Raw genomic sequence first — 23,420 nt, 5'->3', positions numbered from 1 at the left:
CAATGTCTGGAGTTTGTGCTTTGCTCATGAATAGGCTATGAATGCACACCCTATAGATGTACGACTCTGAATCTATATAGGCTATCATGCTAGATAATTGTGCTGGTATTTAAAAATGAATTTTCTTTTAATCTGTAAGATGTGCAAAAACAAAAGATTGAGTAAATATTCCAAGAAAGAAAAATAAGTGAATTCAAGTAAAGCAATCTTTTACGTGATGATACAATTGTACGAAATGGGATTTGAAAATGGGTGAGAGTGTTATGATGCTTGTAATTGTATTGCATTTTAATAATGGAGACTGTTTTTAGTGGGTTATGTAGAAGAAAATATGAAAGCATGGGTTAATTGTATTATGTTTAACAAAAATAGTTTCCCCATACTTTTGTGAGTAGCTAACGCTAGCGTTGTGTTTTATGAATGAAGACAGCATAAACAGCTTCGTAATGCAGAATATCAATCCTCAGGGGGTTTCACTTTGAGACAAAGAACATCTATATTGTATGCATTAAGTAGATTTTAGCCACCGAGGCGTGCTGACTGGCAGTGATAATGATGAATAACTTACACGGACTTTTTCAGTCAAAATTATGATTCACGATTTACGTTTTGGGTCGCATCACGTAATGATCTGACCAAATTTGTGTTGTGAAAGATTCTGATTTCCTGGATTGTCGCTCAAACTTCCTGGGTTTGTCCTGATGATGTGTAAAGTAGTTTCAAACGAGACGTCGTATCCCATCACCAAATTTCATTCTGATGATTGTGAACCAACTTACCGGTCAACTGAAACAATAAAAATTGGTGTATTATACACTTACACATGTGTGTCGGGTGGCTGAGGGTTCTTAACGACACAAATTGTATCATATCGTTACATGGCCTAACTCAAATATCAATTATGAATCATAATTACGCATATTTAACACAATTCCTTTGTTGCCCTCTGTGCACAATTACACAAAACTGTGGACAATATATTAATAATATTTTATATTCTTAGGTTTTTTCGGTAAAGTCACGTAGGTAAAAAATAAAAATTAATAAAAGTAAAATAAAAATAAAATAAAAATCACGACGTATTTTTAATTTACTTTTATTAATTAAATTTTTTTACCTACGTGACTTTACCGAAAAAACCTAAGAATATGAATCCTTGCAGTCACGAAAGCTTCAAATCTAGAATTAATAATATCTTAATTGCCCATTTATTCAGCAACTTCAGCCACCATGAATAATGCAATATCAGGCAAAGCAATCGAGCATAGGTAGTTCACAATATCAGGTGCGGCCATTGATTAGAGATAGCTATCAACAACATCTACTTAATTCCCTCAAAAATACTGTACAATAAAGTATTTAACTGCATCCGCATACATTTTAATTAATTTTCATTTAAGTCCAATAATATTTCGGAAAGTCATATCTTCGGTATGTGCAAAAGAAAAAATGGGTAGGCATTTAAGACAAATAATTCATCTGATAATGTCTTCTCCATGTTTTTAAAAATATATAAATAAACCTCTGACTGTTGCATTCCCAGTATATATTTTATTCTGAGCATTACTGGTCTTGTGAACAGCTCAACAGGCATGTTGCCATGAAAATATTTGGTTGAAAACTGCTATTCAGTGTACAGTACTCTTATATTCTATTTCCTCATTTTATTTTTATTCACAGCCGTTTGTCAATCCACTGTTGAATGAAAACCTCCACGCACAGTGTCAGTCATGGGGATTGTTTGACCATACTTCATCATGCTGACGGGTGCAAGTTGGTGAAGGAAAGATTGGCAGGACCAGATCAGATATCGCTCACCACTTATGTTAACCTTGGCTGGGAATTGAACTCAGGTCACCAGGTTTTTAGTGTAGCGGGCATAACCACTGCGCCGCCACTGAATCTATTTTATAATCGAGCCCTTCATATTGTACTACATTTTAAAAGAAAACATTTTCATTGTCAAGACGGAAAAAAGTAAAATGTACTGTAAACAAACATGTAATTCTTAACTTTTATCAACAATTGCTGTAAAAAAAGTGTGACAAATGTGTCATTGTTTTCTGTTGATTAAAGATGGTGGATTCTCCAAATGCAGTAGTTCACATCAGTTATGATTATTTACAGCGGATTAAAAACAACGATCGTTTTCCGACATTTCAAATCGTGCCATTAACTGTTGCCCTTAACCAAAAATCCGTCATGGAGCTGAAAGGAAATGTTGTAACGCAGGAGAGAACGCACGCACGCGTGTGGGTCTCAAAGGCTCACACTTTGCGTGTGGCACAATATTTAAGATGAACCGCCATGGCCATCGATGACGGATGCGAGAAAAATAGTTTTTTTATGATGACAACACTGAAATAGCACTGCCAAGTCTTGTGCTTCCACCACAATCAGAGGGCCACAAATAGAATGTCTGAAACATCTGCGGTGTGGTCATACGGTGCTGCATTACTCAATGTGGAATTATTCTTATTTTAAATCTTTAAAAAAAGAATCTTAATAATGGTATTTAACCCAGCCATCTATCTGCCGCATTGGACAAGAATCCCATTGTCGAGTCAGAAATTATACTGGCTTCGCATTACCTCGCCCGGATGTTATTGAACCCTATAAAGGACAATAGCAGTAGCTTTTCATATAGCATCTCAGCAATTTACAAAAAACATGCAATCATACTCTGCACTATTATGCAACTTGGTGCATTTAGTGAACAAAGCAAATGAGGCTAAATACCTACTAAGGTGATTGTTCCATTTCCTGAAAGCCAGTTAATGATTTATTGCAGCAATTAGTGTGAATAATACATGAATGGAAAGCAACGTTTGGCTCTTCCCACAATAACCCCATCCCTGTAAGCAGATAAATAACTCATTTTGATCACCTTACATTTACCTCGACAACTCACAACTACAAAACAATATTATTCACAACGCGGTCCAAAAGCTACAGTAATGTTACAATGCCCTCAAAAGTGCAGTCGTACTTAATTGAACTTTCGCTTGTATACAGTAATACGATCAGAACAATGCACATTTAAAACTATTGTATATACAGTAATACATATGCTAAATACTGTATGACTCAGGGTGTATTTGTTAAAATAAGAATTTAATCTTATTATTTTTATCCTGCACTTCAATTTAGCAGAACTCCAAAAATCCGCTTTGATGTCGGGGAACCGTGCAGGTGAAACAAAGAAAATGTAGCCCAGCGAGGTGTTCCACGGGATGATGTGAGGAATTAGCTGCATACATTCATGCCGTGTTCCCCTGGAAATGCAATCTGTGATAAAATCGCGAATTACAGGGGGAGCACGGCAAGCGACTACCAACGAGCACAAATGGTGGATATATATTTTTCATATGAGTCAATAGTAAAGGATTGTTTTTTACTGGGTATTTAAAAAAATCAAAACATCCTTTACGAAACAATTCACATCACCACAACTAGCTGTGCAACGTAAACCACTTTTTTTCTAGGTGATCCACGTTTTCCCTCTATGGCTCCACCATCTCCCCTATACAGCTCCACCATCTCCCCTATACAGCTCCACCATCTCCCCTATACAGCTCCGCTATCTTAACAATTACAATGTTTTAATAATACAGTATTCATAATGTAATGGCCTCTTAAAGAAACACTGTTTTTGTGTGTATACGATCAAACAATAATCCGACTAAGGCTAGAGCAGTGGTAGAGTAATTAGCACACCGCTCTTTGAAACTCGTGACCTGAGAGTGATTTTTGACTTTGTCGTTGGTTCCGTGTGACCAGCAGAGTGAAGTATGATGAAGACAGATCGTGTAAATGACCAGCGTGGAATGGAGAGGCCTTCACCCAGCAGTGTTGTCGGCACAGGGTCTGTAAGTTTCTGTATTAGTTTAATGATATAATCCCTCTGTAGAAACATAAAGTGCATCAGACCAGTTTTTTTTTATCCCGATTCACTGTAGTTGTATCAGACATTTGTGAAATCAGTGTTTTGACCCGTTAATATTAAAACCTGAGGTGTATTATAAATACGGCTGATGTTTTAGCATGTACTGCCTTTTTGCATTTAAGTTCTCATTTGAGTGTAATCCCAATGTGTCGGATTAAATAAAATCTCCAAATACAACTAAGCAAACATTACTGTATGTATATATAACAAAGCCGCTTACGACGTTTGCTCAGTTTTTATTCATTTGATCAGAAGAAGCAAGGTTATTCAATTTGACATGTGCATTGAAGTGAAACAAATTAATAAGATTACTCCCCTTAAACAGCATTGTACAATTCAATCAAGGACTTATCTTGTAACATTGCAACGGTTTATTTTACTTTACTATTTTTACATCCCATTTTAACTTTTTTCTTTTTTTAAACAAAGACATTCCTAACCCCACTGCCTGTCCATCCAGACATTCACAGCAAATGTATACAACCAGTCATTTGACAAGGCTCATGTGGTAAAGTGTGAGTGGTCGTGGCGCGGTTAGCACCTTGTGCTACGAACCCAGCGACCTGAGTTCGATTCCTTTCCATGGCTAACACGAGAGACAATTACCCGAACTGGTCCTGGGCCTCTCCTAGGTCAACTCAGCCTCAAATTAGTACAACCTTGTGGCGTTATACATATATTTCCATGATTCCCATCACGCTCCTCAACCAGGTGTGCCCTATCCTATCCCATTTTTTCAACTTCTCTCACCACACCCCACAACATAACACACAACGTGCTTGCCACAAATGAACCACAATACCTTGCTGATTTCATAACAGAGCATTAACCATCACGCACACTCCGGTCATCCTCGCAACAGCTTTTGGCTAGCCATCGAACAAAGATGCTTCCGCGGACGTCTGGAACGCTCTTCCTTCCGATATTAAGAAGCCACTGGATCTATGCACTTTTAATTCTAGATTTAAAGTGTTGCTTTTAAACTACTTTTGTCTTTAGTTTGTTGTTCTTCCCCCGCACCTCCGATTAGCGCGGTTGGCAACGTACGGTGCGAAAGAAGTGCAACATACATACAAACAAAAGCCAACTCCACACACTCTCTTATATCCCCACACAAAGCTTGCCAGGCACTTCTAGGTCTCTAACGCCATAATATCCTCCAACACTCACACGTGCAATCATATTGACTTCAACTCTTGATGATATCCGCAGTAGTGTAAAGTATAACTACGCCTCATCATCATTATTATACGTGTTTTAGTAAGCACTCATGAGAGATGACATGCCACATAAGGCAGGCGCCAAGAAAACTATTGCATTTACCAGCTGGCTGGAGTGGTCACTGCAGCGAGTGCTCATGTTTGTCAGTCAGCAAAAAGGAAAGGAAACCTAGATTTTAAGTCTGTAGCAAGTTCCAATACCGATCACAACTAGTGCTCATATTTGGGAACATGGGCCCAATTGCCTGAGGCCCATTGCACAGTATGCAAGCTGCCAGAGTTAATTAGGAAAGTGCATGGAAAGTTGCATCTGAATGCAAGCCGAGGGAAACGTTGGGATTAGGGGCAGCTGCTGAGAGACAAGATGATTGATGCCTTTGTGTGCAGATGATGACCCTTCTAAGCCAATGACAGAACCAGTCCTGACAGCTTCCACCTTAACTCTTGCCCCTATATTTAGTGGCTGCTCACATTAAGAACAAAGCCTTTCACAGAAGCGGTTTCCTCCATTAATGATACTGTAGTTGGGCATTCACTGCATGCACTCAACCCGCTATTGCAGTCCCATTAATATATTTACTGTATAGATGAATACTTGTTGGTAGTAGTCATCATCGGTTATAAATAATAACATCCAAAACACATATTTGTACTTGGGGTTTTTAAAAATGCATATTAGTTTTGCTATTTATAATTTCGCAAGACACTTTCTCCCAAACTAAGCATTACTCACAATTACATTAAAATGACAAACTGCTCTCATTCATCACCGTCAGCCATGATCTATGCGCTGGTGGATGAAGGCCGTCTTATACTGGTAGGAACGAAGTGGACCAGACCACCAATAGATTATATCGTCCGTCCGTCCGTCCGTGTATCAACATCGCCCCCTACTGCAAACACTTGGCATGACCCTGTCCGACAAGATGGCCGCCCGCTCCCCCTGCGATCTGTGAATTAAACAAGATGGCCTTCGCTTCCGGCGCCTCACGGCGAAACTTTTTGATCGACTGACTATGGGCGAACTCATTTATTCTGGTGGGTGAACAGTGGCGGGGAGGGGTGGAGGAGGAATTGATGATAAAAACAAACTTGCACCATCGTTACAGCTGCCGCGACGAGAGATGTGGGAGGAGAAGCGGCGACCGCTGCCTTGCAGGTGAGAGGTGCGTGTGTGTGTGTGCGCGTGTGTGCGCGTGCGTGCGTGTGTGTATGTGTGTGCGTGTGTATGCGCGTGTGTGTGTGTGCGTGTGTGTTTGCGTGTGTGCGTGTGTATGCGCGTGTGTGTGCGTGTCTGTGTGTGCGTGCGTGTGTGTATATGTGTGACTGTGTGCGTATGTGTGCGTGCGTGTGTGCGTGTCCGGCCCACTCGAGCGGCGTGATGAATGGGCGCTATTGGGCTTCGGATCGTTATTCACGGCGAACTGGAAGCGTAGCAACACAACTTCATTACGTGTGCGTGTGCGTGCGTGCATGTGTGTGTACGTGTGTGTGTGTGTGCGTGCGGTGTGTGTGCGTGTGTGTGTGCGTGTGTACGTGTATGTGCGTGTGTGCGCGTATGTGCGTGTGTGTGTGCGCGTATGTGCGGTCGATATCCCTGTACCGGTACAGTATTAGTATTATTCCTACCAGCCCACCCCGCAGGGTCCTGTTAAATGTCACCATCACAATGCAACAATCCCTCAAACTCCTGCACATGGGCTGATTTCATCAACTTTCTCTGCAGTGGATGTTTTCTAGAGTTTTTTTCTTCTTTGGCTGCCACTCCATCAACGGTGACATACATGGGCCATCATCCCATGCACTTCCCACATAGAAATAGATCTGGGGTTCTTTTTTAAACCACTCAATCAGCCGATAATCTTTCTCTCTCTCTCTGAAGTTATGGATTATATTATATCGACTTGGTTGTACAACTCGATGTAGTTTGCAGAGTCTGTTCTCCTATAGCACGTGTTTTCATAACGCTTATTTGATGTAACGCGATCGAGTGAAGAGAACTACGTCGCGCGAGTAGTAACAGGCGGTTGTACGACTGCTTCGGCATAGCATCACACAATGTGGGATGCTGCTGGATGCTTCTAGTTGCGTCCCACGTGCCTTGGTCTTTGTTCAGCCTGCGTACGCATCTCACGTGTTATCACGGACTGTGCTTTAGGGGCCGTCCATAAATTACGTCACGCACCTGGGGGGGGGGGGGGGTCAGACATTTTTGACGATGTGTGACGAGGGGGGGTGAGAAATGTGACTTCTTCATCAAAATGCGCAACTTTTAATAAACATAGACTTTTAAAAACATGTTTTCTCCTACAACATCAGAGTGCAGCGCCACATTAAATACGCACTACAATGACAATAGTTTAAAGCGATTTGAAGCATGTTTTATTTTCAAAATGGAAATATGGTTTTGTGGGGGGGGGGGGGGCAGAGCTTTGTGACGTCATATTTGAGGGAGGGTCTGACTTTTTGTGACGCCGTGTGACGAGGGGGGGGGGGTCAACATTGTAAAAAAAATCTTAAAAGCGACTTTTCCATAACGCGGTGTTCATCAGGAACGCAACTACTGCGTTATAGGTGAACAACCCGTGTTTGGTTTTGTATTCAGTCCTATATTTCCCTATTTGTCATCATTACTCTGTCCATCACCAAACTTTAAAACATGTCCAGCTTCCCGCCCGCCTAGTGTGGTGAAGTATGGTCATACAACCCCGTGATAGACACGGCGAGATAAGGCCTTCATCCAGCAGTAGATTGCTGAAGTCATGTCAACAACGAACGTGTTCTGGAGGTGGAGGTGGCAGGCAACGCTTTGGGATGCTTGCCGATTCTTTCTGAGGATTGTGTGATATGTGGGGGGGGGGGGGAACTGGAGCACAGTGCCTTACTTTGTTGAAAACAACACACGTGCATACATGCGAAAATTAACATATCTATAATGTACATTCTTCATTGTTTCGCGCTTTGTCATGTCGTATTGTACGTTATGTATTTGTAAACATATTTAAATTTGCTGCTTTGCTCTACTCGCTCAAACCCTAGATGTCCCTTGCAATAGACAGTACTGGTCTCAATGGCCTTTTAAATTAATCTGGTTATCAATAAAGGGCTATTCTCATATTATCACGTCAATTATTGACTCCATTGCGATACTGTGTATACAATTTTGATCCAAAAACAACTTTGAAAAGCTTGCATCCAATGTTCCATTGTTGCGTGGCATATTTCATGTTTGATCAATACCACTGTCATTCACTGCAGTCCCGAGTTTTTATCTGAGCAAAACAAATTGCCGTGGTAAATGTGGCGTACGTCAAAATCTAACCAGCAAAATTAACACATTTCCGTCATCCACAGGCAAACCGTAGTGTACACGCATCACAAATAATCTGCTGTTTACTGAGAATAAATGCAAAAAGTTGTTTTAAAAATGTGTACACACACAAATGCATGCACCTGCATGCGTACTGCACCGTTTTTGTTGTTATCTATGCCATCATCTGTCGAAGTCAATTCCCGAAATTGACGTATTTACCGGAAATTATGCCTGTTATTGTTGTGGGAATTCGTAATGCAGGGAAACTACGGAAAATATCAGCAGCATTGTTTACACATTGTTGCAGATGGCTCGGTAAAAGGTTTTTTTCATGTCTTCCACATTTTATTGACTGTATTTTTTATTTTACATCGTATTTTTCCACACAAAAAATGTCGACAAGATGTACATTCTTTATTTGGCATCACATATCTCCTTGAAAAATATACTTTTGTTAAAATTGTGTAGACATTGCTATCCTTATATAGTACTGTATATACATATGCTTTCGCGACCAATATTATCCCCATAATCGATGGTTTTGGGTTAGATCGCGTAAATATAAATGTGTCGTGAAATCCGCCACCACCCGACACAGCCAATTAGTAAGGTTGGTCACGTAAACAAAACATGTCAATTCATTACTAGTTCAGCACATCGGTGTGTTGGAGAGTTAACCAAATTTTAGATGTTGTTGGTCGGGTGGTGTCAGGTTTAACGACACATTTATACTTACGCGATCTAACCCAAAAACATACATTATGGATAGCACTGTATATATGAAGTTTCATTTATTTACATTGGCGGTAACTTGTATACAAATCGTACACACAATGTACACGTCAAATTGTATCCAATCTCGTGAGATCTCGCAAGCTAAGCAAAATTGATCGTAAATAGTGCTTGAACGGGTGACCACGATGTTTAGAGTATTTGGCAGCTGATTTTAATTTCCGCACAATAAGACACTTCATTGAGACATCGCTTGTGATAGTCAAGTAGCTTCTGAAAAATCGCTCCGAATCTCAGTGGGGCTTTACCTGGTAAATAAAAAAATATTTATATTTTTAAAAGATGTGTAACATGGTGTTGTGGGCAGTAGAGGGCAGTGTTGTACATCACGTATTGTGCTCAGCACTCCCTTCGCCTGAATTAACCCGCACTGACTGGCCAGCATGGTGAAGTATGGTCAAATATTCGTCATGGCTCGCAAAGGTGCAGGGACGCCGTCATCCAGCAGTGGAGTGACAGGGCGGGGGCTCTATGTTTTACTACGTTAAAAATGAATCAATTAGGCACATTGTCTTTAAAGGGCAATACTGCATTCAGCTCACAACGTACAGATACAGTTGATAAGATCATGCCAGTGCACAGTTATTGTGGACGAAACTAAATGTTGTAGTTTTTATTCAGTTCAGTGTATTTTTCCCGAAGGTGAATTGCAACCTTACAAATGGATTGTGACACTAAATTATACACGTGTAGTGGGCACAAACGAACACTCAGTCGTACGGGTTGGAGGCAACGCAATTATTAACCAACGCCTAACACGAAGGGGCAACTTGCCCCTTTACCAGATGCTGAACCTACCATTTTTGACCCCCCCCCCCCCCCCATCGTCACATGGCGCCACAAAAAGTCAGACCCCCCCTCAAATAGGACGTCACAAAGCTTTGCCCCCCCCCCCCACACAAATAAAACATGCTTCAAATCGCTTTAAACTATTGTTATTGTAGTGCGTATTTAATGTGCCGCTGCACTCTGATGTTGTAGGAGCAAACATTTATTAAAAAGTCTATTTAATTAAGTAGAACGTGTTGTCTATATTTATTTAAAGTTGCGCATTTTTATGTGGGGGGGGGGGGCAGAGCTTTGTGACCTCATATTTGAGGGGGGTCTGACTTTTTGTAACGCTGTGTGACGATAAGGGGGGGGGGGTCAAAAATTGTCCAAAATCGCGTGACGTCATTTATGGACGGCCCCTTACACCGCACGCCGTGCCTCTCTAGGGTCGGCACTGCACGTGGACATCCTGCACATGACGTCACTGCACTTGTAATCCGTGTAACCGTGTAATAGCCACCACTCAACACGACTGGAGAAGTGCAAAAATGCTATTCCAATACAGAACGGGTGGGGGCGCACAATCACAACGTGTCACCTCTGATTACGACGAAGTCTTCAAACAGGCGCCGTTCATTCGGACGCTGTCTTTCACCTGAGGACGGCTGCTTGCATTGTGGCCGAAACGTCGTGAGAATTGTATTTTATTATGTTTTATTTTTATTATTTTAAATCCATGCAGTCACGAAAGCTTGAAATCGAAATTTAGGCGCCAGCTCGCTCCCGGCGTCGGCTGAACGAGGGAGAATCTGTGCATGACTCACGCGTATAACACTGAACACATTTCCAATGGAAAAGTATACATTGCTCAATATAGATTCGTGTGACGCATGCCCATGCCACGAGAGAACTTGAAATCCTGCGTGTTTACTCTGTTTGCATACAAGGAGTGATGCGTTTCATCAACATTTCGCACCAATAGTTTCGCACACATGCAATCAGTTTTGTATTTAAATGTGGACACTCTATCATGTACACTTTACATTCGATTCCCAGGGCTTGTTAATTTCATATGCTTTTTATAATTGTTCTTAAATATGTGAAGTGCCTAAAATGGCCTCTGGTATGTTGGCAAAGCCACTTGAATCAAAATTTTGCTTTGCTGTGTTACATTACAATAGTTTACAATAAATATAAAATTACAAGTATAGTATTACAAGTCTATTGTTATTATATCTTACGGTAAATAATTGGCCACATTCTTTGAATGTTCAACATGGCATATGCCACGTGTTTTTTTCCTGCTTTATAAATCCTGCACGAAATATATACCATGATAAAATTGACATCACTTAATCGTAATGAAATCAAGTTAGTCACGCCATTAAATGTGTCCCTATTTTATAGACTCAGAGCTGGAAGCGCACTTACGCTACATGGCACAAAGCAAAATTAACTCGTATTTTAAATCGTTATTTATGCTGTCTTTTGCACTTGAATGTTCTCAGTGTGGTGGTAAATCCATCATTGTCGCATTGCATCCACCAGGAGGGATACAATGAGGAACCTGTAACCCTCCACAATGCAATAGTAGCATTAGAATTATAAGGTACACGTGCAGCCCAGCAATTAATTGTTCACGTCACTGCTGGCAGCAATTTACTCGGGGGCGCTCTAGAGATCCCCCCTAGAACACATTCCTGCGGAGGGAGCCGGTAGGAACGTTGAGTTGCTCGGTCAATGGCCAGGGTCAACGGCGGCGTGGTGTATTCCGCAAATATGGCCGACTGTGAGGGCGGGCATAAGCCGGCGTGAGTAGGTTAAACGTTGAGTTATATAAGGGCACCACGGGTTGACCATCCCCTCCCCACCCAGCCCCACCCCTCCCACCCCCCACCCAGCCCCAACCTCCCCACCCAGCCCCTCCCCAACCTCCCCTCCCCACCCTCCCCACCCAGCCCCTCCCCACCCTCCCCACCCAGCCCCTCCCCACCCTCCCCACCCAGCCCCTCCCCACCCTCCCCTCCCCACCCAGTCCCACCCCTCCCACCCAGCCCCAACTTCCCCACTGTCCCCTCCCCACCCTCCCCTCCCAGCCCCTCCCCACCCTCCCCTCTCCACCAAGCCTCACCCCTCCCATTTTTGGATGCACGACGGACGGACGGACACAATAATCCCCTGTGGGCTGGTACAGCCAGGTGGTTCCTACCAGTATCAGAAGTGTAGAGTTCGGCATAATAAGTACAACTTTTCAACTCAACAATGTTTTTATTCTACCAGGTAAGGCCCACTGAGCAATATCGCTATTTTTCAGAAGCGACCTGGCTATAAATGATAGCCCAATTAATTGGCTCATCATGTGGAAATCTATATCCACCAAATACTCTAAATGCATGTTTCTAAATGTGGAGGGAAAAAACCGGAGGACCCGGGAAAAAAAATCCACGCGACCACGTGGAGAACATTCAAATTCCAGGGTGGGGATCTAAACCACGACATCCTGCATAACAGGCAAGGTAGTTAACATTTCGCCACGCAGCTTTCTTTATTATAAATAAAGAATGTGATCACATTTCCACTTGTGCATAAACACAAAATGTGTTCATTTGCAATACATTTTCACCAAATACTGGACAAATGTCAATGAAAACATGTGCTCAAGACAAACGCGATGTTTGCTCTTCCTATCGCAACATTCAAGGAATATTGCATAAAAGGTGGGTTCAATTAATCTCCATATATATAAAAGGCAAAGTTGTGATTATGTGTGTCTGTTCAAAATGTTTAACGTACTTCCCGACATGCAACAAACTTCAAATTTGCCATGTGGGTACTTTCCAGACTGTACACCATGCAAAAATTATAACAATACACTTTAGTTTTTTTTTGGGGGGGGGGGAGCTCAATAATGCATCTTTTTTTTGCACGGCAAGTGAGCTGTGACATCAAATCTGTCACGTGCCCCGCGCACGTGGAAGCGTAACGCATTGTAGTGTAGCGGTTAGCGCGCTGCGCTACGAACCCGGCAACCCGAGTTCGATTCCCATTCACGGGCACCACCGGTGACGATTATTTTAACCTTTCCTAGGTCGACTCAGCCTCAAAGGAGTAACTGGTGTGGTGTGTGAACATCGCCACTGGGGAGACAAAGGCGGCCGGGCGTGGTGAATGCAAGTCCCGGGCGAAGCCGGGTAGTCCAGCTAGTGAGGCGTATAAAGCCTAAAGATGCCAGCATGTTATCAAGTAAAATGTAACCACCGGCGTTGTTATCAGCGCGAGAATGAACCCGCGGTATCGCGAAAGGAATGTGTGGGAACTGTTGTTGAAAGTCGGGTATTTCTCTGGGGAAGAGTTGCCTGCGTTTTAAACTTAAGGACGTGCTAACTGAAAACTTCCATCGCCCCACCACACTTGCAGGCATCGCTTTTCCTGCAGCGTTCCATTGACCTGGTTGTCTGTGGTTCGTACACTTGAGCAAACTGTTTTTGTTTTTCGATTTAAAGCTTTCGTGACTGCAGGGACTCATCTTCTTGGTTCTTTCGGTAAAGTCACGTAGAAGGGAAGCAATAAAATAATAAAAATAAAACACAAAATAATTCTCACGACGTTTCGGCCACAACGCAAGCAGCCGTCCTCATGTGAAAACCAGGTCCGTCGAGGCGACAGACTCTGTCGCCTGGTTTTCACCTGAGGACGGCTGCTTGCGTTGTGGCCGAAACGTCGTGAGAATTATTTTATTGTGTTTTATTTTTATTATTTTATTGCTTCCCTTCTACGTGACTTTACCGAAAGAACCAAGCAGATGAAACTGTTTTTGGTTGCTTGAATATGGCTTTGCAGGCAGGTATACAACTATTTAAACACGTTCCTTCGGAGTGGGCAGGTAGGAACTTGATTGGACAGCGCATTCGTGCACGACAGACAGACAATCCCTGGTGGGCAGTGTGGAACCTGTTGTTCCTACCTGCAATACACTCGTGCAGTAGGGGTGCGAGACATGCAGGACTTTTTTAGAAGGTAAATCATGGAAAGACAAATTAAGCACGTGCACGTAAATAAAGCTACTTAATTTCATCAAACCTCTGTATGTATTAACATTATTTAAAAAAAATAGAACGATTGAGAATCAAAGGGGTGCAAGGCTGCAGTAAAGGTTAAGAACCACACGTCTTTAGCGCCGTACAGACTAAAAACAAAAAGCAGTTCTAAAGAGTTGAGTTTTCGATTCAAATTTAAAAGTGGCTTCCTAATTTATATGCGCAAGCTTTGTAATGCAGTGCATTAAAACAACACAAACCAAATAATTAGACACTGCAGATTGGCGTAATGAAACATACTTAATGTAACTACTGAATGGTTAGTTAATTCCTGAAATTAATCCACACGTATTCACATAGTGTACGTGTGTATAAAGGGCCTCGACACAGAGGCGTGGTTTCTCTGTGTGCCTATGTATGTGTCTCTATGTATCTCTGTGATATCTGTCTGCTTATATGGCTGTCTATATGTCTCTGATTCTGTGTTTTATCTCTCTCTCAAATTTAGCATTCTCAGGAAGAACGTAATCAACCAGGTAGGGTGTTTGACTGTTATGTTATCCGACTCTCTGTTGTATTACATTAAATTTCTAAGTATACTAGATTTGTGTTTCTATTTCATTTATACCTGATGATAATTGCTTGTATTGCAATCGAAACGTCGTATGCTAGTATTTAATTTATTATTTTCTCTTTATACGCGACTTTACTGAAAGAACCAAAGAGTAATTCCTGCAGTCACGAAAGCTCCAAATTAAGTTTGTATAAAGGGGTGTTTGAAACGCAGACTCCAGTGTAGACTGCAGTCCAATGTAACGTCAGTCATTGAGTCTTTTTTCAAATGAGACGCCAAAAATAAACCCGTGTGTTCTTTCTCCGGCGTACATTGGATTCATTACACAATCACAGCCAACAGGTTGTTCTTCCCAATTGGCATTCTTTATTCTGAGCAGTGACTAACTCTGAGTTGTAGAAGGGTTGCATTAAGGTTAGGCTGTTTTTACAATAGCATATTCAACATTATCTTAGCTGAAATTATAACTATCATTCAAACATTACAACATCCCTTCAATGGTAATTTTAAGTAAACACAATTATTCCTGAACAAGGGGGATAACGTTAAGTGGCATAATTCACGGCCCTCTGTGAATCCACTGCTGGATGAATGCCTCCTCCCACACCATGCCAGACATGAGGGCTGTTTGATCACACTTCATCACGATAGCCAGTGCGGGTTTGTGAAGTGGAAAGAGGTCCCTAGGAATAATTTAGACATGAATTACCACTGACGCTGCTAGTCATGGCCGAGAATAGAGCTCAATTTACTCAATCCACATCCCAATTTCCAAACCACTGCCCCCACATTTCCCTGCTCCTCTCGATGTGCGTTGATAATGTAAACAAATTTAAACCTTCTTTGTGTAAGAGGCAAAGTGCCTAAGCTCTTGTGAATTGAGTAGGTAGAAGCATACACAGCGGTAACAAACCACTTTAGTGTATGCACTCCTTCAACGGGGGAACAGCATCAGCACACATTCTCTCCTGAAACCCTTTCGTGGCAAGCAGACCTTGACACTGGACTTTAACTCCTGAACATACTGCTATACGCAAGAATAATATTGTTAAATGAGTGTTGGCTATTTCACGGAGCAAAAAAAAAGTATATTGATGTCTTGTAAAAACAATATTTATGCACGTGTATCATGCTGCATTGGGTTTAACAATACTCTGTGTGCGGAACAACTGGAGTGACTTTTGCAAAGTCACACCAATAGGTGTGTGCCGAGAACATGTTTATTTATAATGCAATGAGTGCACTTGTTTATATTTAAGATACAAAAGAAAGCACGTTCCCTTCTCTTTCCCGGCGATAGCCACACTCGTTAGGGAGACATTTCAAAAGTTCAAGGACAATAACATGCGAAAACAGTGGGCCCACGGTAATGCCCATCGTCTAAAACGTCTTAAATCACTGCTGTGGGGCGTGGGGGGGCTGGTTGTTTTTTCAATGTTCCTTTATTTCCAATCCTCTCTGAGAACTCTACTGGCGGTTTACTTTAACTGGGGCCCCCCGGCCTGCTGAACAAACTGAATTCTGACTCTTTGTACTCTTAGGTTTTTCGGTAAAGTCACGTAGGTAAAAAATAAAATAAAAATAATATAAATAAAATAATTATTTATTCTATTTATTAAAAATAATGAATTATTATTTTATTTAAATTATTTATATTTTTATTAATTTTTTAGCTACGTGACTTTACCGAAAAACCTAAGAGTATGAATCCTTGCAGTCACGAAAGCTTCAAATCTAGAATCTGACTCTTTGGTTTTTTCGGTAAAGTCACGTGGGTAAAACTGAATTCTGCCTCCGTATTTCGTAAACAGGGGACCGCCTAAATGTCTTCTGTCACGTGAAAACAACACTGACTCACTGTGCCGTGCATAGTAGGGTCCTTCAAAGCCCACACCCCAAACCTGCAGTGGTTGGCTCACACTGCATGCAGCAAAAAGGTTACGGAGATAATGATGCTTTGTGGATGTTTTTTTTTCCTTCCTCAGGATGTACGAATGTTGCACAAACCTAAACCACCGCGGTGTTTGGAACTGTGTAAAGTTCAACGAAAACAAACAGGACAGGTGTTTCTAAGCATACCGCATCATTACTATTATTATTAAAAACAAAACAGTGTTGTATATTTACTATGTCATCATCATCACGATCCATGGGCAAATAGCACGTAGGTGTCCATTGCACATTTCGTCATTTCCTATGTACTATGCGAAATTACAACGCAATTTATTAATGCTATGTGTTTTTTTAGCACCAATTGTATCACAAGATGTCATCTGAATGGCAAGCAATGATCTTAGTCTACACGGTGTGATGTGCAAACTGTTACTATAAAGGTGGCGTCACTTGTGCGATCCAGACGGGCCCATCAACTGTGCCTAACCGTCCACATATCATATTTTCACAGTGAATCCTCTACTTACGAACATTCAACTTACGAACTCTCCAGTTGCCTGTTCGGACCGAGAGTCGTAAGTTCAACCGCCACACAATAAATGGCGGTTGTGGCATCTACATATGCAGAACATTAAGAACCAGTGCCATCTACATCTACAGGCGATGATACAACTTTTAAAGCCATTCCCCGTGTTTAGTGTACATGCCGCACAACATATTTGGAATCAAGAGGAGTAAAGTTGGACTTCCGAACAAATCGATTTACGAACAGACCTCTGGAACCTAACTCGTTCGTAAGTAGTGGAGTCCATGTATTTGAAAACAAAAATGCTTGCTGGCTTTTATGTTTTAGTTTAACTCTGTGCTATGGTTTAAATGTTATGGTTTTTCATAACAATTGAAACACCCAGAGCTAACATGAAAACCAATAAGATGTTTATTACAAATTGCGTTTCAAGTAGTTGTGGTTAATCCAGATGTTTAACGTGGATACTGGAGTAAAGCATTTTGTTATTCAGATTAATTTTAAAAGTGTATTTTTGTGGCAATTTAAAAATGAATAATAGTTGTAATAAAATGCGGTTACAGACAGCAACATAATTTGGCGCAGAGTATTTTAGATCACAATGAAATTTTTACCAAGGCCATTTCCTGTACAGTATTTTTGTGGCACTTCAACTAAAAACGGAGATATGGTTCAGCCATAAAATACTGAATCATAAAATGTATCCTCTAAAGAGCAGGCCCTCTTCCTAAAGTGCGGGGTGTTAAGTGCAACATTGCACTCAACACTACTGGACATCTGTAAAGAAACGCTTCATAGCTCTTCGGATTCCTCCAATACCTAGAAATAAATATTCTGATTCTATACCAATACCCGAAGCCCACTGTTCCCACGTAAAAAGCCAATTTGATCACACATTTAACGTGGAAGAATTAACAGCGATTAAACAGATTATATGTTATGAACATGACTGTATTTTAAGTGATTCGGGTGACGTCCATTCATTAAAACCAAGAACATGAAAATGTGAGAGAAATTATGTACAGTACATACAGTACTGTATTTTGTTTTTATATTCAAGCAACGCATTGTGACACAAACGCTCGACTGTGAATGATAATTAACAGGGGGCTTTAAGGTAATTCCTCGAATCTTACCGTTTCCCGAATTACATGTGCAATACTGTAATGCTTTTTTTAAATACATACGAAGAGCAGGTACGTCTCAAAAACCAAACCATGCCACCAGCCCTGCATCTCGCAATACTACAGGGGCTGATTGCTTCATCTCCAAAAACGATTACCACATATGTACTACAGTACATGGCATTTAACCACAATGGTTGTGTTATTTGGCATGACACCCCGAGTTATGCAATACATATTCGACAATGTTTATACTTGCCGCACGACACCACTCTTCTAGGCACACAAATGCAGCTCCTTCGTCTCAGGGTTCCATGCACCGTATTTACGAACCCTTAAACAACTTTAAATGATGGGTGTCGTCTTTAATTCTACTTAAGAGCCATACGTTGCGGAAGTGAAGTGTGTATTCCCCTTTTCATTGAGGTATACACTACAGTGGCTTTTAAGACCGGGCTATAAAGATTTCCCACCCACAAAGTGTGTGCTGTCTGGTGCAACGCGCATTGAGAGAACACGTGTTTACAGCTCAATACTGGGTGGTGGCGTCAGTGAGCTGTTTTGCATGCAAACCGGTTTGGCTTTCTGTGGCTGCATTTGCAGTGAGTCACAGAAAGATAGTGAATGCCATTTTCTGCAGACAGGTCCCACCGAATGACTTTTTTTGTGTGTATTGGCCGGATGGACAAATCATTTACCCAGTGGCTAGACATAAATGTGGACTCAATCATTCTTTAAGTTCGTTGATTAGCCCCAATATATGCAGGCGGATCTTACAATGGGCAAATCAAGTCAACTCAATACGTAGCGGAAATATCGCAGGTAAAAATTGTGCTCAAAGTATCCCCAGAAATTCACCCCTTCTGCGAACACCACGTGACTGCCGTACACCGGCAAAGCCATATCCAGCGTGTGTAACCATCACACTTTGCTCACTTCAGTGCTTGATGCAGAGCAGCAGGTAAATAAAGACATAGGACGCGCATAACTACGTAGGTAACTTCAACGATAAATAATCTGTCGATAGAACTTATTCATTAAAAAAAAAGGTATATTCTTGCCAAAAGTGCCTGAAAATCGTGTGCACGTAGCACATCCAAACATGTCTGCAGGTCAGTTAGTCACTGTCCTTTATTTCACCATGAGATTTTATAAACCCATTGAGACACATGAAACATTGCCTGTTTAGTTAGGGCGATCTGGGTTATGTTGATGTGATTTTAACATATTCATGTATTACTGCTTTACATGAATGGGCAGGCCCCAGGTTTCCAATGAAGTGCGAAATGAATTCAATGACAAACAATAAAGGTTCACCGATAACTAAACTGAGCTTTTAATTATGGTTCACGATTCACCTACAAACATTCAGGGTTTAGGGGCACATACGACTCCCGCTTTCTTCCCAACATCATTATTTAGAGTACACGCACAATTACAGGCAATGCTTTCAGACATTTTTTTTTAGAACGGCATGGCCTTCAGCCTATTATGGGGTTTTTCTCCGTAAAACTCGTTCCTATACTTTCATGAAATAGGCATGACACTACCACATTCCAAACTACCAACAGATCAAAGCCTTACAATTAATTATAAACAAGCGTTTAACTAGATTATTAACTTATAACCGTGTAGTGACAATAGTGATTACAAGGTGCACATTATAATGCACACATACAATGTACAATTACACATTAAAGTGATATTGTTTTAATTTGATGTGCATTCAACTACATTTCAAGCCCCTGGATAGGGGACAGGTTGAGGGATTACTCTTTGGTTCTTTCAGTAAAGTCACGGAAAAATATAAAATAATAAATTAAATAATAGCATACGACGTTTCGATTGCAACACAAGCAATCATCATCAGGTATAAATGAAATAGAAAACAAACCTAGTAAACTTAGAAATGTAATGCAATACAACACAGAGTCGGCTAACAATGATGATTGCTTGTGTTGCAATCGAAACGTCGTATGCTATTATTTAATTTATTATTTTCTCTTTATATGTGACTTTATCGAAAGAACCAAAGAGTAATTCCTGCAGTCACGAAAGCTCCAAATTAAGGTTGAGGGATGGTAATGCATGGGAGACTTCACACCCACAACCTGTAAACGAAACCATATCATCCCAATAATCCAATCCGGGATCAATTTCAAGATCACTCACAATCAAGGTCATCCATGGATGTGTCCCTGAATACCTCTCTGCTGCCATCTTATTCTACTCCCCTCCACACGGTATATTTGAGCAACAACGTATTTATGTCAACCGTCGCTCAGCGGGAGAGGTCACTCATTCTCCTCTGCTGCCACCATGTCTGGAATACCTTTATTATTTAACTTTACCTATGACCGACTGCCTCTCTCAAAAGTAAAATCCCATTGTCTGCACAGTGCCTTGAAATGTGGTCGAATTTAGATGCTGTACAAAACCAAATTGTTTTCTTATCGTATTGTGTGGCAAAGAAGGCGTGGGGGGTCATGCTGAGGTATGGCCTGAGGCCAACAAGCACTGGGCAGGAAGCAGACTGACCGGATTCAGAGCAAGAGGGTATGTGGACATAACAGAAACAGGTGGTGGCAATTGAGATCCAGGTGCCTATGGGGGTCCTCAGGGTAAGCTGAGGCCAGCAGAGGTTGAGGGAACATGAACCAGGAAGAGGGTTGAGGCCACAGTGGCCTATGGCCAATGAGGCACAGGAGCCAAAAGGCCGGTCGAGTCAAAATCCAATAATATGGGATGAGCAGATGCGAGGTGTTGGTGATGAGCAGCAGCAGCAACAAGGATGGGAAGTCGGGAAAGAGGTTAGCTGGAAGGTTTGGGAAAGTGCTTCGTAGCGAGACAGGAGAGAGAACATGTATAAGACAAAAGCGATGGAAGGGATAATATGGTATACTGCAGAAAATGTAGGGTTGGGCAGTGGCACCTTTCTCTCCAAATAAATAGTTTTTTTAGACATTCCATCAGCCACAAGCAAACTCTGGACCGGTTTTGACAATCAGTGTCTAATCAGTAGTCAGGCTTACTTTCCCCAATGCTGCTCAATTACCAGAGTTGTATATGGATTCTAGTTTGATGTTAAACTCTATAATACATAACAGAAAATCATCATGAGTGCCAGTCTAGTTTGGTTTAAAATAGCAACTTCATAGCTTCCTGAATGAAAAAATATATATACTTCAAAAAGTACTTAATGTACATCTTATGAATAATAAAGCACACTTAAAGCGCACATTAGTAATACCCACGTGGTAGACAAGTGACTATAACTTAAAACATTACCAGAGAACAAATTATCCAAGTCACCTCGGGACAAACAGAAAGTTAATCAGTAAAAAAAAATTTCACCAATGAACAACTGATGAAACCACAACAGAACAAATACAAGGCAAGCTTAAATAGTAGAAACACAGCAATGACCTTCCATTGACGAAAACAACTCAAATATGCAACTGACCATGATCTTGGTAAATGTGCACTTTAATTAATGAGAAATACAATCCATTTCAGTGAAAACAATCAGGTATATATTATAGCTCAACATGTCATTAAGTATACTACTTGTCACAGGAAAAGTAAGAAAAATATTACAAATATTAACCTCAATGTGCTCAGATTGGCTGTGATCTTTGAATTGACATATTGAATTGAATTAATTAAAATACAGTATCTGTACTGCATTTGTGACGTTATAGTTAAACATTATTTGAGTGCTGGTGAATAAAAAAACGATTGTGTATTTTACTTAACTAAATAAACACCGATTCAGAAATGTACATTCAGTATTCTGCTTTTGAAAGGATCAAAGGTATTTTATTGTTTTGTAAACATGGAATCACATGTACAGCACTGGGATTGCCGTTGCCAGTACAAGAAAAGCATGAGTTGTATATTGCTGTTATTTGTGATTTTTTGTTATTTTCTTTGAACCTATCTACGTGACTTTACCAAAAGACCCAAATAATTTGTATATTGCTATTTAAAAACGATTTTGTAAATTCAACTGTACGCAAGGAAACTAAAGTATTAGGTAGAATTCTGTAAAGAACAATGCTTTCTTTGCTATCTTATGAAATGCATTTGGTAGTAGGGTTTTAATTTGCTTGGATGTGGCCATATATGGGATTTGGTCCTTATATATAATTAATGTACACCATTATGGGATGCTCTTAGCATGAATGACGATATATAAAATGAAAGTAGTATTATCTCATCATACTATTAAAGATGTACACAAAATATACATTGCTAGATTGCCTGTGGCACAAACCCATGTGCAGTACTTAATTTCTTATAGGCATGGGACACATGCATTTTCATAACATTTGCTTGCACCTACTGATACAATGCTTTAATTATAAGTCCAACAACATTCATATAACTGAGCTTACACACAACTTTGAGCATGACACATTACTGTGTTTTTCAAAAATATTCGCACGATCAAATCAATAAAGTATTCATTGGATCGAATGCATTCATGATAATAAGTTCACTCGGTGGCGAGGATAAATGAAAATAAGAAATAAAAAGTCAAAAAAAAAACTGCCAAGTACAATTTGCTTCATATGTACTCATTAAAAAAAAATACTTGTCGGTGCTTTGAAAATCTATTAAATATAGCACAGGTTGTTTGGCTCTCAAGATTGTGGACTGAAGCTGAAATGAAGGATAAAGTACTACATGAGTTAAACACCTAATTCACGCACAAGATAGAACCTCGCGTACAAGGCAAACATTAAATTACGGTGGGGACCTTTTTTGCCAGTATCAAAGTGATGAAATAACAATAGGCTTTACCCTTTCTGGCAATTACTATAAATTCACCTCAAAAACCAAACAACTAAAAGCACTATAACTAAAAATACTAATTTGTCATAGTCTAGGACCAAGTCAATTAGCATTTAGCAAGGATAAATAGTTGAAAAACAATTAATATTACTCGTCATCTCACTGTTAATAGTGCCTTTATTGAAAATGAGTTGAGACAAATCTTGATTACCGAGTTTAGACAGAATTGTATTACATAAAGCACAGTACTGTATATTAAAATCCCCAGCAGAAGCTGGTTCAAGCTGTTCCACGAGAAAATGCACGTGATAAAAAACACCAACACGTTCACCACAATTGGCACTTATCTTTCACAAGAGGCAATGCTTAGGTTAAAACTCGAGCAATAGGTGGAGAAATGTGACAATGGATAAAATCCACACCTTAG

This window comes from Lampetra planeri, chromosome 2 (genome assembly GCF_965212315.1).
Source record: "Lampetra planeri chromosome 2, kcLamPlan1.2.h2, whole genome shotgun sequence".
NCBI lineage: Eukaryota > Metazoa > Chordata > Hyperoartia > Petromyzontiformes > Petromyzontidae > Lampetra > Lampetra planeri.
The sequence above is the reverse complement of the archived record's forward strand: the minus strand, read 5'-3'. Positions refer to the sequence as shown.